Source organism: Pseudophryne corroboree, unplaced genomic scaffold, assembly GCF_028390025.1.
Source record: "Pseudophryne corroboree isolate aPseCor3 unplaced genomic scaffold, aPseCor3.hap2 scaffold_400, whole genome shotgun sequence".
NCBI lineage: Eukaryota > Metazoa > Chordata > Amphibia > Anura > Myobatrachidae > Pseudophryne > Pseudophryne corroboree.
The window spans coordinates 92,451-108,948 of NW_026970040.1; the positions used below are offsets into that span (position 1 = coordinate 92,451).

The window sequence follows — 16,498 nt, forward strand, 5'->3', positions numbered from 1 at the left end:
AAAGGCCGCCATGCCCTGCATGCCCCTTTTCTCTATGGAATCCGAATCTCGCAAGAATCCGACAGCGGGATGATGACATTTTCCCTTGTTCAGGTTTTCCGAGTCAGGCGGGAACAACCGAGCCTGCCTCGGACCAGTGTAAACCACGTGGAGTTCGTGGGGAATTCGGTTCTCGGAGAACCGAACCCGCTCCTCTCTACCTTATACCCATCATTTTTTTTATTTTCAATCTAAGCCCCTGCAGTTTTCTGTAAGCATCTGCTTCGCTATGATGATCAACAAGTCACAAGGGCAAACACTCAGGGTGTGAGGCGTAGATCTTAGGACCAGCTGCTACAAGCATGGCAGAGGTGTCACTATCACTGGTGACACCCAGAGAGGTGGCGAGGGAGATTGTAATGCAGTGCGCGCAGATAAGCAGCGCAATGGTAAAAAGGAGGCATGGTTTCATAGGTAGGGGCGTGGCCTGGTGGCCTGAATCTACATTTTGTTGCTCCGGGTGTCCCGGGGGTTGGGGGCTGCACCCGGGGACTAGTGTGTGAGCGGTGCTGGCTCCTGCACAGTGACAGGGCATGGCCACCCAGCATGACGCCTCCCTTCTTGACCATGCTGTAATTGCAGTCGCACTGCAGTTCAGCGTGATCATAAAAAATGGTGTAGGCTCCTGCTGGTGCAGACTGTATGTGCGCGCAGGAAGCCGCCACCATTTTTGTGATCACAGCGGCTGAATGTGATGTCATACAGCCGCTGTGACCACGCCCCCTGTGTCTCCTCCGTTGCAGACCCCATTTTGAAGCCTTGCCCCCGCACCGCTCCATCCCTGACTTGGAAATGGAGTGTTGCTGACCCACCTCTCCCCCCCTTCCCCGCCCCGATTGACAGGCAGAGGCGATCACATTCTCTGCGGGGTGCCGCAGAAAATGCAGGCACATGCGTATGCTCTTAGCAATTTTTGCAGTTGGATCGCTTATTGTGATTGCAATCCAACCTGAATCAGGCCCTATTACCTATCACAATGCGCTGCGGGCAGTACAAAATTGGGTTAATATAGGAGAAAAAACCCCAGACCTGTGCTCCTTAACTGTACCTGGTGGCTAGTGGAGCGGCTGCCCAGTAATCAGTGTCCACCGCAGTGCGCACACGGCCCACCCCCTACGGCCTCGCTCCCCTTCATCAGCGGCCTCGTGATCCGGAAGGGTGGTGTGTGTGTGACTGACCTTAGGATGAAACCGGAGCCTCCGCTGCAGTGACCCAGCAACCAGGGCACGGGAGTATACAGCGCCGCTGGGAGTGATGAAGCTGCAGTAAAGATGTCTATTAGACCTAGCCTGCTGCAGCCCTTGTAGATTCTCATAAAACAAGTTCTTCTTTTCTTGTCAAAATTAATAGCTAAGAATAGGCTGCCTGAGGCAGGCCCCTGTTAATTGGCCTGCTACTGAAGGCACCAACTACAAACTGAGCTCCCTGTTCATGGAAGCGGGGTTATAGAGGAGAATGCACTGAGCTTCTTGGGAACAGTCAAAAGCTTTGAGCCGGTTGGTGCCTCAGATCAAGATCCTACTCTACACCCCAATGTGAATCCTTGTGGAGTCCAGTGTACCCCACAGAAGAAATGAATGTGTCACACCCATTGGCAGCAACCTTAGAATAGCTGCTGACGGGCACAATTGAGAAAGGAAGGGGGGGGAACATTTGAATCCAGCACATAGATGCAATTCAAATATGTAATTTGTACCTTCCTATTTTAAAATATAATGGATGAACCTCACCCTGTGAGAACAATCTTCATGATCAAGAGATCTAATATGTAAAATAAGTATGAGTTGGGATAGGGCTGGGGAGATGGCAGCTCGGGCAGCCCCTCCCCCGTCAAGTTAAGGAGATTCAACTGAGGAAGCACAAGGGAACTCTCGTCTGGGGACAACAACTGCAGGGAGACCACATCTTTTCAGATGAACATGGGAGGGCGGAAGGCTGCCTAATACTGAAGCACCATCAAATATCAAACCATATCCAACAACTAGTACAAGCATTCCTGGGGGAAGGTCTGCAGCAGAAGGATTTGCATACGGTGATGTCATCCAAGCAGTGGGCCAAAGTTGGCTGGAACCCTCATCTGCATATAAAAAGAGAAAAGGGGCATGCAGGGCATGGCGGCCTTTTGCAGTGCTTGGATGACCCCTAGTTCGCATTAAACACCCCCACCCTCCTTTGGTGTGGGGCTCATGTTGGCCATGCCCCATCCCCTGAAGCATTCATGCTGATTCGGATTCCATAGAGAAAAGGGGCATGCAGGGCATGGCGGCCTTTTGCAGTGCTTGGATGACCCCTAGTTTGCATTAAACACCCCCACCCTCCTTTGGTGTGGGGCTCATGTTGGCCATGCCCCATCCCCTGAAGCATTCAAGCTGATTTCTTGCAGCAGCTGGGCACTGTAACATATAAAGAGCTGCGCGTTGCTGCCATTTTTACTCGTGCATTGAAGAGAGAGCTAAGAGGACGTGGCTACAGATGTAGCCAACTTTATCTTGACTGTTTCTCCGCCGAGACGGGCGTTTAGCCACGCTAAGGCGATAGCTGAGTTTAATCACAGGCAGGCGCGTTGAGACGATCTAGATACTCATCATGCATTACACATCTCCACCACTGTGTGGCTAATGCTCCACTAATCCAGTACTTTCGATCGTACAGTATAGCGGCGGATTGATCTACAGCTCTGGCAATACTGTAGGCGTAACGGGAAGCGGTGGAAAAAGTATGGAGTACAGTACTGTATGTGTATGGAGACGCAACTACAGTAATTGTGTAAAAGGAATAATGTACAGTACAATGTATAAACACCGTGCTTTTTAAAATATAAAATATATGAGCGTCTGAGTTCGCTAATGCATAATGGGAATGGAGGACTAGCAGGAGGCGGAGGAAAACACCGTGCTTTACAAATGCGAGCGTCCGTGTCCTCTAAGGCATAAACCAACAGCAATGGGGCGAGGGCCGGGCGCTGTTTGCAGTACTTTCACACATGAAATTAGAAATCTCTCATGAGGCGTCGTGGGCTAGGGGTGAAGGCTCCCACCTCCCTCACTGGGGGTCCAGGGTTCGAGACATGATGTGCTTTCTTTTTTTTTTTTTTTTTTTCTGTAATAATGCACTGTATTATTTTATTTCCATTGTAAGACAGTCAATGGAAGGATGCACACAGGTTTCACATAAATCAAAGTACATCTGCAGGAGCGATTCTTTACGCTAAATGCACCCAAACAGCGTGAATGAAATGAGTGTATTCTGGCGCTACCAACTAAGCAAAACAGTACTGTAGATCTTCAGCGTTTGTGCATTGCACAGGACCTGAATTTCCTTCCCTGTGCAGGCCCCCAGGGGGGAAGGGCGATGGGGGTAGGGGGGAGACGATGGAAAATACTGTGCCTTTGAAATGCAATTACATGAGCGTCCGAGTACACTACGGCATACTGTAAACCAACACCAATGGGAAGGAAGTGCCAACCTTATTTTTAATGTGTTCCCGTGACATTCACTTTAACATTTTTTTTTTTCTCTCCAATACAGTACATCCAATGGAAGGATGCACACAGGTTTCACATAAATCAAAGTACATCTGCAGGAGCGATTCTTTACGCTAAATGCAACCTACAGTACGGTACTGTAAGTGAGCAAAATAGTACTACAGTGGGCGTTTGTGTATTGCACATGACCTGCATTCCCTCCCTGTCTACTGCATGATCTGTGCAGGCTCCCATGGGGGAAGGGCAACAGGCTAGCAGGAGGCGGAGGAAAACACCGTGCTTTACAAATGCGAGCGTCCGAGTCCTCTAAGGCATAAACCAACAGCAATGGGGCGAGGGCCGGGCGCTGTTTGCAGTACTTTCACACATGAAATTAGAAATCTCTCATGAGGCGTCGTGGGCTAGGGGTGAAGGCTCCCACCTCCCTCACTGGGGGTCCAGGGTTCGAGACATGATGTGCTTTCTTTCTTTTTTTTTTTTTTTTTTTTTTTCTGTAATAATGCACTGTATTATTTTATTTCCATTGTAAGACAGTCAATGGAAGGATGCACACAGGTTTCACATAAATCAAAGTACATCTGCAGGAGCGATTCTTTACGCTAAATGCACCCAAACAGCGTGAATGAAATGAGTGTATTCTGGCACTACCAACTAAGCAAAACAGTACTGTAGATCTTCAGCGTTTGTGCATTGCACAGGACCTGAATTTCCTTCCCTGTGCAGGCCCCCAGGGGGGAAGGGCGATGGGGGTAGGGGGGAGACGATGGAAAATACTGTGCCTTTGAAATGCAATTACATGAGCGTCCGAGTACACTACGGCATACTGTAAACCAACACCAATGGGAAGGAAGTGCCAACCTTATTTTTAATGTGTTCCCGTGACATTCATTTTAACATTTTTTTTTTTCTCTCCAATACAGTACATCCAATGGAAGGATGCACACAGGTTTCACATAAATCAAAGTACATCTGCAGGAGCGATTCTTTACGCTAAATGCAACCTACAGTACGGTACTGTAAGTGAGCAAAATAGTACTACAGTGGGCGTTTGTGTATTGCACATGACCTGCATTCCCTCCCTGTCTACTGCATGATCTGTGCAGGCTCCCATGGGGGAAGGGCAACAGGCTAGCAGGAGGCGGAGGAAAACACCGTGCTTTACAAATGCGAGCGTCCGAGTCCTCTAAGGCATAAACCAACAGCAATGGGGCGAGGGCCGGGCGCTGTTTGCAGTACTTTCACACATGAAATTAGAAATCTCTCATGAGGCGTCGTGGGCTAGGGGTGAAGGCTCCCACCTCCCTCACTGGGGGTCCAGGGTTCGAGACATGATGTGCTTTCTTTCTTTTTTTTTTTTTTTTTTTTTTTTCTGTAATAATGCACTGTATTATTTTATTTCCATTGTAAGACAGTCAATGGAAGGATGCACACAGGTTTCACATAAATCAAAGTACATCTGCAGGAGCGATTCTTTACGCTAAATGCACCCAAACAGCGTGAATGAAATGAGTGTATTCTGGCGCTACCAACTAAGCAAAACAGTACTGTAGATCTTCAGCGTTTGTGCATTGCACAGGACCTGAATTTCCTTCCCTGTGCAGGCCCCCAGGGGGGAAGGGCGATGGGGGTAGGGGGGAGACGATGGAAAATACTGTGCCTTTGAAATGCAATTACATGAGCGTCCGAGTACACTACGGCATACTGTAAACCAACACCAATGGGAAGGAAGTGCCAACCTTATTTTTAATGTGTTCCCGTGACATTCACTTTAACATTTTTTTTTTTCTCTCCAATACAGTACATCCAATGGAAGGATGCACACAGGTTTCACATAAATCAAAGTACATCTGCAGGAGCGATTCTTTACGCTAAATGCAACCTACAGTACGGTACTGTAAGTGAGCAAAATAGTACTACAGTGGGCGTTTGTGTATTGCACATGACCTGCATTCCCTCCCTGTCTACTGCATGATCTGTGCAGGCTCCCATGGGGGAAGGGCAACAGGCTAGCAGGAGGCGGAGGAAAACACCGTGCTTTACAAATGCGAGCGTCTGAGTCCTCTAAGGCATATCATATATTCTCATGACATCATATCATAGTACCACATTACTCCTAACAGTAATGCCCCTTATTCACATTACACCCCACCACATTCATCTTTATTTACATTAGACCACAGGTTCTCAAACTCAGTCCTCAGGACCCCACACAGTGCAGGTTTTGCAGGTCTCACAGAATCACAAGTGAAAAAATTAGCTCCACCTACTGTATGGACCTTCTAAAATGTGTCAGTTAGTAATGAATACATCTATGCACTTGCTGGTTTACCTGCAAAACATGCACTGTGTGGGGTCCTGAGGACCAAGTTTGAGAACCACTGCATTAGACCATGCAGTAGTGCCCTTTCCTTATGTTACACCAGAAAATATTGTAGTACACCTTATACACATACAGTACAGTAATGCCACACATTAGTAATGCATTTCATATTTAAATTTTCTGATTTAATTTCATAGAGCCGCAGTCACTCACAGAATATAGGCATGTACTGTAGCATCTCATTTTATTCTGCAGAAGCTGATTATTCCCGTTTGGCTAGTTTGCCGCCTCTGTACAGTATATCACAATAGAAAAAAGTTATAGTGTCAGTGAAAAAAGCACCTCATGACAGATACTGTACACAAGCTCATGTCTAAATACTGTATACTGTAAGCAGTGACATTAAGGGGTACAGTACTGTATATGCAATTGCAGTTGAATTCCGGAAGGAATACGGAAAAAATGGACACGGGATCCCCCATCTTTTTAGAACCAGCACCGGGCTCTGCGCCTGGTCCTGGTGCAAAAAATAAGGGGGACAAAAAAAGCGTAGGGGTTCCCCATATTTTTTGAATCAGCACTGGGCTCCACTAGCTGGACAGATAATGCACAGCCGGGGGAGACTTTTATACAGGTCCCTGCGGCCATGGAATTAAATACCCAACTAGTCACACCTGGCCGGAGTACCCTGGAGGAGTGGGGGCCCCTTAAATCAAGGGGACCCCCCTCCAGCCACTCGATTATCTCTATCACCCCTGTGTATTGTAGCTAGGGGATTGTGACGCTCCTTCAGCATTGCCCCGTAGCCTGCAAAATCTGTGCTGTTATTTGCTCCATAGCTGAGTGCCTCCTAGGAGCTACTGTAGGAGTCACAGGCGGTAGCCATTTCAATTGAGTCTGCCCTGCTATAGAATTGTACAGGTATGTGTACATTACCGTACGGTGCATAGAACCTTTACAGTAGAAACTCTCCTGCAGCTTTGGCCTGCTTTACTGTATGTACTGTAAAACTTGTGTTTTGTCAGTTTGCTATGCGACCGAGCCCGGTGTAACGTACAGTACTGTAATGTGCATAGACCTCGCTTACAGTATCTCTGTGTATTTTGGCTAGGGGATTGTGACGCTCCTTCAGCATCGCCCCGTAGCCTGCACAGCTTATGCCATTTCTCATTCCATACCCAACTGCTGCCTGCCACGAGGTGGGGGTTCAGGAGGTGGGGGTTCATGGGTAGTGGTCGTTTTGACAGTGTGCTATGCGATTGAGTCCGGTGTACCGTAATACTGTATGCAATCCTACAGTAGCTTATCCCTCCCCTGTGTATTTTGGCTAGGGGATTGTGACGCTCCTTCAGCATTGCCCCATAACCTGCACAAGGGTTCAGGGGCGGCGGCCATTTTGCCAGTGTGCTACAGTATGTCATCGAGTCCGGTGTACCATAATATGCATACTGTGTATTTTAGCTAGGGGATTGTGACGCTCATTCAGCATTGCCCCATAGTCTGTACAATCTGGACTATTACTTGCTCCGTAGCCTAGGGCCTCTGTGGGGCAAGGAGTCATAGGTGGTAGCCATTTCTATTCAGTCTGCCCAGCTACAGAATTGTATGTGTACTGTGTACGGAGCATAGTACCTTAACCTGCATAGAACCTGCACATTATGGTACACCGGACTCGATCGCATAGAACCGCTCATGCAGCTACTGTATGCCCTGGTTTGCAGTATGTGAATAAAAAAAATAATAAAGTGTCTGAAAAAAACTACAGTAACATGCATTCGTACAGTACTTAAGGAATCGAACCCTGGACTCTGAGTATAGGAAGCGAAACACTTCACCACTTCGCCGCAGACAAATGTATAAATCCGTTGGTTTTGATTATGCTGTAATGGCTACGGGATTAGGACGATAACACTGTAGAAAATTCCTAATCTTGAGAGGCAATAGTGAACTTGTAACACACATCCATTTGCGACAGTGTACACTACTGGTTTAACAGTACTGTGTTTTGTCTGCGGGACTTGCACGCTCACATACAGTATTCATAAAGTATTGTAGATGGATCATATACTGTATGCTGTACTACTGTATTTGCGTCGGTGTCGTACTGTATATACTGTACAGTACTGTATTAAATAATGCAGCGTAATGAGTACAGTATTTGCTGTATGCAGCGTAATGAGACGCCTTAGTAAAGTAGTCCTTATTATGTATGTCAGTATTGTATTTTACGGGAGACCACACGCATGCGCAGTGGTGATTGTAAAAAGCGACATCTGGTGGCTGATCGCAGGTATTACACGTAAAGGTAACGCCAAACGTCAAATGTCTGTCTCCGTGCGATTAGATAGCCTCTCTGTGGCTAGGCGCGCCTCGCTACGCCACAGTACGCTGCGTATGGTCGAACGGGACAACCGCCGCGGCCACTCAAGATAAAGGTGGCTACATCTGTATGTTCTCTCAGTGGAAATCTCAATATCAGTGCTCAGTATCAGTGGTTACTTATTGCTGCTCAGTAATACTAGTAGTGTGTCTCTCCTGCTCAGTGTCAGTTCTCAGTAGTATCCTCATCAGTGCTCAGTATCACTGCTCATTGTCTTGTGCTGCATTGTGGTGCTCAGCATACTACAGTACATTACTAATAGTCCAGTGCTGCATCTTGCTGCTCAGTGTCAGTTCTAGTATCCTCATCAGTGCTCACTATCACTGCTCATTGCATTGTGGTGTTCTGTATACTACAGTAACATAGTAATATAGTATATATAGAGGAGCGGGTTCGGTTCTCCGAGAACCGAATTCCTGACGAACTCCACGTGGTTTACACTGGTCCGAGGCAGGCTCGGTTGTTCCCGCCTGACTCGGAAAACCTGAACAAGGGAAAATGTCATCATCCCGCTGTCGGATTCTCGCGAGATTCGGATTCCATATAAAGAGCTGCGCGTTGCCGCCATTTTTACTCGTGCATTGAAGAGAGAGCGGAGAGGATGTGGCTATGTTCTCTCAGTGGAAATCTCAATATCAGTGCCCAGTATCAGTGGTTACTTATTGCTGCTCAGTAATACTAGTAGTGTGTCTCTCCTGCTCAGTGTCAGTTCTCTGTAGTATCCTCATCAGTGCTCAGTATCACTGCTCATTGTCTTGTGCTGCATTGTGGTGCTCAGCATACAACAGTACATTACTAATAGTCCAGTGCTGCATCTTGCTGCTCATGTTGGCTATGCCCCAGCCCCTGAAGCATTCAAGCTGATTTCTTGCAGCAGCTGGGCACTGTAACAGCTCCAGAGCTGCTCTGTAAGGCAAGTAAAAGGGTGTTGGCCCTGCAGCACTACCTGTAGTTTGCATTGTGCGTTGGAAGGCACAAAGTAAGCAGACAGGAGAAGTCAGGAGAGTGCACAAGGGCATAGAAGGCAGGGGCTCAAGAAAAGAGAAGTGGAAACAGACAGCAAACTAGGCTGGAGAGAGACCTGAGACAAAGAGATCTGAATTATACGAGTAGCCGACCAGAGGAAACACAAATTATGCAGTCAAGTGTCCCACATTTGGGGAAATCGTAGGAGCAGCACACCCAGAGTGCAATGGGTGAGCCTTGCCCTGGTAGAAGCACCTTCCTGATCATAGTATCTCACTTGGCAGGTAAGTAGGAGTTGGGCTTGAGCTGGGGAGGGTCGCTGCTCGGATACCCCCCTGTCAAGTGAAGGAGATCCAACTGAGGCAGCACAAGGAAACTCTCGAAAAAAAACAAGGCTAGAGGAAGATCTGAGACAAAGAAATCTGACTTTTACCAGAGCTGACCAGAGGAAAGCACAAACACAGTCCCCCACTACCACAAATAATGCAGTCGAGTTTCCCACATTTGGGGAAATCACAGGGGTCAGCATACCCAGAATGCAATGAATGAACCTCACCCTGGGAGAACAATCTTCATGACCATGGTATCTCCTATGCAAAATAAGTATGATTTGGGATAGGGCTGGGGAGGGCCGCTGCTCAGGCACATCTCTGTCAAGTAAAGGAGATTCAACTGAGGCAGCACAAGGGAACTCTCATCTGGGGACAACAACTGCAGGGAGAACACATATTTTCAGATGAACATGGGAGAGCAGAAGGCTGCCTAATACTGAAGCACCCCAAACAACAAACCAAATGCAACAACTAGTACAAGCATTCCTGGGGGAAGGTCTGCAGAAGACGGATTTGCATACGGTGATGTCATCCAAGCAGTGGGCCAAAGTTGGCTGGAACCCTCATCTGCATATGAAAAGAGAAAAGGGGTATGCAGGGCATGGCGGCCTTTTGCGGCGCCTGGATGACCCTTAGATCGCATTAAACACCTCCACCCTCCGTCGGTGTGGGGCTCATGTTGGCTATGCCCCAGCCCCTGAAGCATTCAAGCTGATTTCTTGCAGCAGCTGGGCACTGTAACAGCTCCAGAGCTGCTCTGAAAGGCAAGTAAAAGGGTGTGGGCCCTGCAGCACTACCTGTAGTTTGCATTGTGCGTTGGAAGGCACAAAGTAAGCAGACAGGAGAAGTCAGGAGAGTGCACAAGGGCATAGAAGGCAGCGGCTCAAGAAAAGAGAAGTGGAAACAGACAGCAAACTAGGCTGGAGAGAGACCTGAGACAAAGAGATCTGAATTATACGAGTAGCCGACTAGAGGAAACACAAATTATGCAGTCAAGTGTCCCACATTTGGGGAAATCGTAGGAGCAGCACACCCAGAGTGCAATGGGTGAGCCTTGCCCTGGGAGAAGCACCTTCATGATCATAGTATCTCACCTGGCAGGTAAGTAGGAGTTGGGCTAGAGATGGGGAGGGTCGCTGCTCGGGCACCCCCCTGTCAAGTGAAGGAGATCCAACTGAGGCAGCACAAGGAAACTCTCGAAAAAAGAACAAGGCTAGAGGAAGATCTGAGACAAAGAAATCTGTCTTTTACCAGAGCTGACCAGAGGAAAGCACAAACACAGTCCCCCACTACCACAATTAATGCAGTCGAGTTTCCCACATTTGGGGAAATCACAGGGGTCAGCATACCCAGAATGCAATGAATGAACCTCACCCTGGGAGAACAATCTTCATGACCATGGAAACTCCTATGCAAAATAAGTATGATTTGGGATAGGGCTGGGGAGGGCCGCTGCTCAGGCACATCTCTGTCAAGTAAAGGAGATTCAACTGAGGCAGCACAAGGGAACTCTCATCTGGGGACAACAACTGCAGGGAGAACACATATTTTCAGATGAACATGGGAGGGCAGAAGGCTGCCTAATACTGAAGCACCCCCAAACAACAAACCAAATGTAACAACTAGTAAAAGCATTCCTGGGAGAAGGTCTGCAGAAGACGGATTTGCATACAGTGATGTCATCCAAGCAGTGGGCCAAAGTTGGCTGGAACCCTCATCTGCATATGAAAAGAGAAAAGGGTTATGCAGGGCATGGCGGCCTTTTGCGGTGCTTGGATGACCCCTAGTTCGCATTAAATACCTCCACCCTCCTTCGGTGTGGGGCTCATGTTGGCTATGCCCCAGCCCCTGAAGCATTCAAGCTGATTTCTTGCAGCAGCTGGGCACTGTAACAGCTCCAGAGCTGCTCTGTACGGCAAGTAAAAGGGTGTGGGCCCTGCAGCACTACCTGTAGTTCGCATTGTGCGTTGGAAGGCACAAAGTAAGCAGACGGGAGAAGTCAGGATAGTGCGCAAGGGCATAGAAGGGAGCGGCTCAAGAAAACAGAAGTGGAAACAGACAGCAAACTAGGCTGGAGAGAGACCTGAGACAAAGAGATCTGAATTATACGAGAGCCGACCAGGGGAAACACAAATTATGCAGTCAAGTTTCCCACATTTGGGGAAATCGCAGGAGCAGCACACCCAGAGTGCAATGGGTGAGCCTTGCCCTGGGAGAAGCACCTTCATGATCATAGTATCTCACCTGGCAGGTATGTAGGAGTTGGGCTAGAGCTGGGGAGGGTCGCTGCTCGGGTACCCCCCTGTCAAGTGAAGGAGATCAAACTGAGGCAGCACAATGGAACTCTCGAAAGAAGAACAAGGCTAGAGGAAGATCTGAGACAAAGAAATCTGACTTTTACCAGAGCTGACAAGAGGAAAACACAAACACAGTCCCCCACTACCACAAATAATGCAGTTGAGTTTCCCACATTTGGGGAAATCACAGGGGTCAGCATACCCAGAATGCAATGAATGAACCTCACCCTGGGAGAACAATCTTTATGACCATGGTATCTCCTATGCAAAATAAGTATGATTTGAGATAGGGCTGGGGAGGGCCGCTGCTCAGGCACATCTCTGTCAAGTAAAGGAGATTCAACTGAGGCAGCACAAGGGAACTCTCATCTGGGGACAACAACTGCCGGGAGAACACATATTTTCAGATGAACATGGGAGGGCAGAAGGCTGCCTAATACTGAAGCACGCCCAAACAACAAACCAAATGCAACAACTAGTACAAGCATTCCTGGGAGAAGGTCTGCAGAAGACGGATTTACATACGGTGATGTCATCCAAGCAGTGGGCCAAAGTTGGCTGGAACCCTCATCTGCATATGTTGAAGATACAATTTGTGAATTGCATTTAACACTATCTCCCTTTCCTGGGGAGAAGATGGTAGGGCCGATTTGAAAAACCGGCGAGGAGGCACCTCTTCGAATTTCAGCTTGTAACCCTGAGAAACAATTTCTATTGCCTAGGGATCCACCTGCGAATGAACCCAGATGTGGCTGAAAACTCGAAGACGTGCCCTCAACTGGGCGGACTCCTTTAGCGGAGCCCCAGCGTCATGCGGTGGATTTTGTAGAGGCCGGGGAGGACTTCTGTTCCTGGGAACTAGCTGTGTTGTGCAGCTTCTTCCCTCTGCCCTTACCTCTGGCAAGAAAGGACGCACCTCGTACTTTCTTGTTTCTCTGTGATCGAAAGGACTGCATTTGATAATGTGGTGCTTTCTTAGGCTGTGAGGGAATATAAGGCAAAAAATTTGATTTACCAGCTGTAGCTGTGGAGACTAGGTCCGAGAGACCTTTCCCAAACAATTCCTCACCCCTGTAAGGTAAAACCTCCATATGCCTTTTTGAGTCGGCATCACCTGTCCATTGCCGGGTCCATAGGACTCGTCTAGCAGAAATCGACATAGCGTTTATTCTAGAACCCAGTAGACTAATGTCACTTTGAGCATCTCTCATATATAGGACAGCATCTTTTATATGCCCTATGGTCAATAACATAGCATCCTTATCTAGGGTCTCAATCTCTGCTGATAAGGTATCTGTCCATGCTGCCACCGCGCTACAACCCCGGCCGACGCAATTGCCGGTCTGAGTAAGGTACCAGAATGTGTGTAAATGGACTTTAGGGTAACCTCCTGCTTGCGGTCAGCAGGGTCCCTGATGGTAGCCGTATCCTGGGATGGCAGCGCTACCTTTTTGGATAAGCGTGTCAATGCTTTATCCACCCTAGGGGAGGATTCCCACCGTATCCTGTCCATTGGCGGGAAAGGATACGCCATAAGAATCCTTTTGGGAATCTGCAGCTTTTTGTCTGGAGATTCCCAAGCTTTTTCACATAATTCGTTCAACTCATGTGAGGGGGGAAAGGTTATCTCAGGTTTCTTTCCCTTATACATGTGTACCCTCGTGTCAGGGACAGGGGACTCTGTGATGTGCAAAACATCTTTTATTGCAATAATCATATATCGAATACATTTAGCCAATTTTGGCTGTAACTTTGCATCATCGTAGTCGACACTGGAGTCAGAATCTGTGTCGGTATCTGTGTCAACTATTTGGGATAGTGGGCGCTTTTGAGACCCCGAAGGTCCCTGCGACATAGGGACAGGCATGGGTTGACTCCCTGACTGTTCCCTAGCTTCAGCTTTGTCTAATCTCTTGTGTAATAAGTTTACATTAGCACTTAAAACATTCCACATATCCATCCAGTCAGGTGTCGGCGTTGTCGATGGAGACACCACATTAATTTGCTCCTGCTCCTCTCTAGGAGAGCCTTCTACCTCAGACATGTCGACACACGTGTACCGACACACCATACACTCAGGGAATCCTCTTATCTGAGGACAGTTCCCCAACAAGGCCCTTTGGAGAGACAGAGAGAGAGAGTATGCCAGCACACACCCCAGCGCTATATGACCCAGGAAAAAAACACAATAATTTTATGTTTACCCAGTAGCGCTGTATTTCCATATATATATGCGCCTAATTATGTGCCCCCCTCTTCTTTAAGACCCTCTTTCTACCGTGGTATAAGCAGGGGAGAGTCCGTGGAGCTTCCCCTCAGCGGTGCTGTGGAGAAAATGGCGCTGGTGAGTGCTGAGGGAGAAGCCCCACCCCCTCAGCGACGGGCTTCTGTCCCGCTGAAATATAGTAAAAAAATGGCGGGGGCTCTTATATATATATACAGTGCCTAGCTGCATATATATTTATTTTGCCAAAGAGAGGTCTATATTGCTGCCCAGGGCGTCCCCCCTGCGCCCTTCACCCTTACACTGACTGCCGTGTGTGAGGTGTATTGGAGCAATGGAGCACAGCTTTACTGCTGTGCGTTACCTCAGTGAAGATCATGAAGTCTTCCGCCGCCTCTGAAGTCTTCTTTTCTTCTCATACTCACCCGGCTTCTATCTTCCGGCTCTGCGAGGGGGATGGCGGCGCGGCTCTGGGACGGACGGCGAGGGTGAGACCTGCGTACCGATCCCTCTGGAGCTAATGCTGTACAGTAGCCTAAGAAGCAGAGCCTATCAACTCACAGAAGTAGGTGTGCATCTCTCCCCTCCGCCCCTCGATGCAGGGAGTCTGTTGCCAGCAGGCTCCCTGAAAATAAAAAAATCTAACAAATATACTTTCTGTCAGGAAACTCAGGAGAGCTCCCTGAAAAGCACCCAGTCTCCTCTGGGCACAGTAGTAAACTGAGGTCTGGAGGAGGGGCATAGAGGGAGGAGCCAGTGCACACCCAGATCTAAAGTCTTTCTTAAAGTGCCCATGTCTCCTGCGGAGCCCGTCTATCCTTACGGAGTCCCCAGCATCCTCTAGGACGTAAGAGAAAAATTATGCTGGCAGAAAAATCCAATTGAGTGATTAAACAGCTCCAGAGCTGCTCTGTAAGGCAAGTAAAAGGGTGTGGGCCCTGCAGCACTACCTGTAGTTTGCATTGTGCATTGGAAGCCTAGTTTGCTGTCTGTTTCCACTTCTTTTTTCTTGAGCCCCTCCCGTCTATACCCTTGTGCACTATCCTGACTTCTCCTCCCGTCTGCTTACTTTGTGCCTTCCAATGCACAATGCAAACTACAGGTAGTGCTGCAGGGCCCACACCCTTTTACTTGCCTTATAGAGCAGCTCTTGAGCTGTTACAGTGCCCAGCTGCTGCAAGAAATCAGCGTGAATGCTTCAGGGGCTGGGGCATGGCCAACATGAGCCCCACACCGAAGGAGGGTGGGGGTGTTTAATGCGAACTAGGGGTCTCGCACAATGCGAACTACAGGTAGTGCTGCAGGGCCCACACCCTTTTACTTGCCTTACAGAGCAGCTCTGGAGCTGTTACAGTGCCCAGCTGCTGCAAGAAATCAGCTTGAATCCTTCAGGGGCTGGGGCATAGCCAACATGAGCCCCACACCGACGGAGGGTGGAGGTGTTTAATGCGAACTAGGGGTCATCCAAGTGCCGCAAAAGGCCGCCATGCCCTGCACGCCCCTTTTCTCTTTTCATATGCAGACGAGGGTTGAAGCCAACTTTGACCCACTGCTTGGATGACATCGCCATATGCAAATCCATCTGCTGCAGGCCTTCCCCCAGGAATGCTTGCACTAGTTGTTGCATTTGGTTTGTTGTTTGGGGGTGCTTCAGTATTAGGCAGCCTTCTGCCCTCCCATGTTCATCTGAAAATATGTGTTCTCCCTGCAGTTGTTGTCCCCAGATGAGAGTTCCCTTGTGCTGCCTCAGTTGAATCTCCTTTACTTGACAGAGATGTGCCTGAGCAGCGGCCCTCCCCAGCCCTATCCCAAATCATACTTATTTTGCATAGGAGATACCATGGTCATGAAGACTGTTCTCCCAGGGTGCGGTTCATTCATTGCATTCTGGGTATGCTCACCCCTGTGATTTCCCCAAATGTGGGAAACTCGACTGCATTATTTAATGCGAACTAGGGGTCATCCAAGCACCGCAAAAGGCCGCCATGCCCTGCATACCCCTTTTCTCTTTTCATAAGCAGACGAGGTTTGAAGCCAACTTTGACTCACTGCTTGGATGACATCACTTGCTGCCTTTCCAATGAAGCAAGTTTAATTTAATAATAGGTGAAAAACCATCCCTACAAAGGTGTTAATCAGATACTTGGCTTTGTGGACACTTTTCAGAGCACAAATTTGTTAGCATAAAAATAAAGCCAGAAAATGAAGAGCTGTTTAATCACTCAATTGGATTTTTCTGCCAGCATATTTCTTTTTCTCTGCAACCCACTGCTAAATTGTGCTTCCTAGCTGTTTTTATAAAATCACTGAATCAAATCTAACTCTGATTACATCAGAGAAGGCCAGGTACCCTACACCATAACAGGGGGTTTGACATTTTGACTTGTCTACTTAAAGATCACCAAAATCTGATAACAAGGTCAATTAAGTCCCTGGGTGGGATTGAACCACCAAC

At 48.2% G+C, this 16,498-nt stretch overlaps 6 non-coding genes and 1 pseudogene across 6 annotated transcripts; 1 reads left to right on the forward strand and 6 right to left on the reverse strand.

Annotated features, from left to right (window-relative positions):
- Positions 1-9,318: 9,318 nt before the first annotated feature.
- On the reverse strand, positions 9,319-9,482 carry LOC135023801 (U1 spliceosomal RNA). Its single transcript, XR_010220703.1, has one exon. It is a non-coding gene; the product is annotated as a U1 spliceosomal RNA (small nuclear RNA).
- A 151-nt stretch (positions 9,483-9,633) lies between these two features.
- On the reverse strand, positions 9,634-9,797 carry LOC135023521 (U1 spliceosomal RNA). The gene has a single exon (XR_010220465.1). It is a non-coding gene; the product is annotated as a U1 spliceosomal RNA (small nuclear RNA).
- A 670-nt stretch (positions 9,798-10,467) lies between these two features.
- On the reverse strand, positions 10,468-10,631 carry LOC135023736 (U1 spliceosomal RNA). Its single transcript, XR_010220660.1, has one exon. It is a non-coding gene; the product is annotated as a U1 spliceosomal RNA (small nuclear RNA).
- Positions 10,632-10,783: 152 nt separating this feature from the next.
- Positions 10,784-10,947, reverse strand: LOC135023544 (U1 spliceosomal RNA). The gene has a single exon (XR_010220486.1). It is a non-coding gene; the product is annotated as a U1 spliceosomal RNA (small nuclear RNA).
- A 671-nt stretch (positions 10,948-11,618) lies between these two features.
- On the reverse strand, positions 11,619-11,781 carry LOC135023725 (U1 spliceosomal RNA). The gene has a single exon (XR_010220652.1). It is a non-coding gene; the product is annotated as a U1 spliceosomal RNA (small nuclear RNA).
- A 152-nt stretch (positions 11,782-11,933) lies between these two features.
- On the reverse strand, positions 11,934-12,097 carry LOC135023492 (U1 spliceosomal RNA). The gene has a single exon (XR_010220437.1). It is a non-coding gene; the product is annotated as a U1 spliceosomal RNA (small nuclear RNA).
- A 3,761-nt stretch (positions 12,098-15,858) lies between these two features.
- Positions 15,859-16,037, forward strand: LOC135023808 (U1 spliceosomal RNA; annotated as a pseudogene).
- Positions 16,038-16,498: the final 461 nt, after the last annotated feature.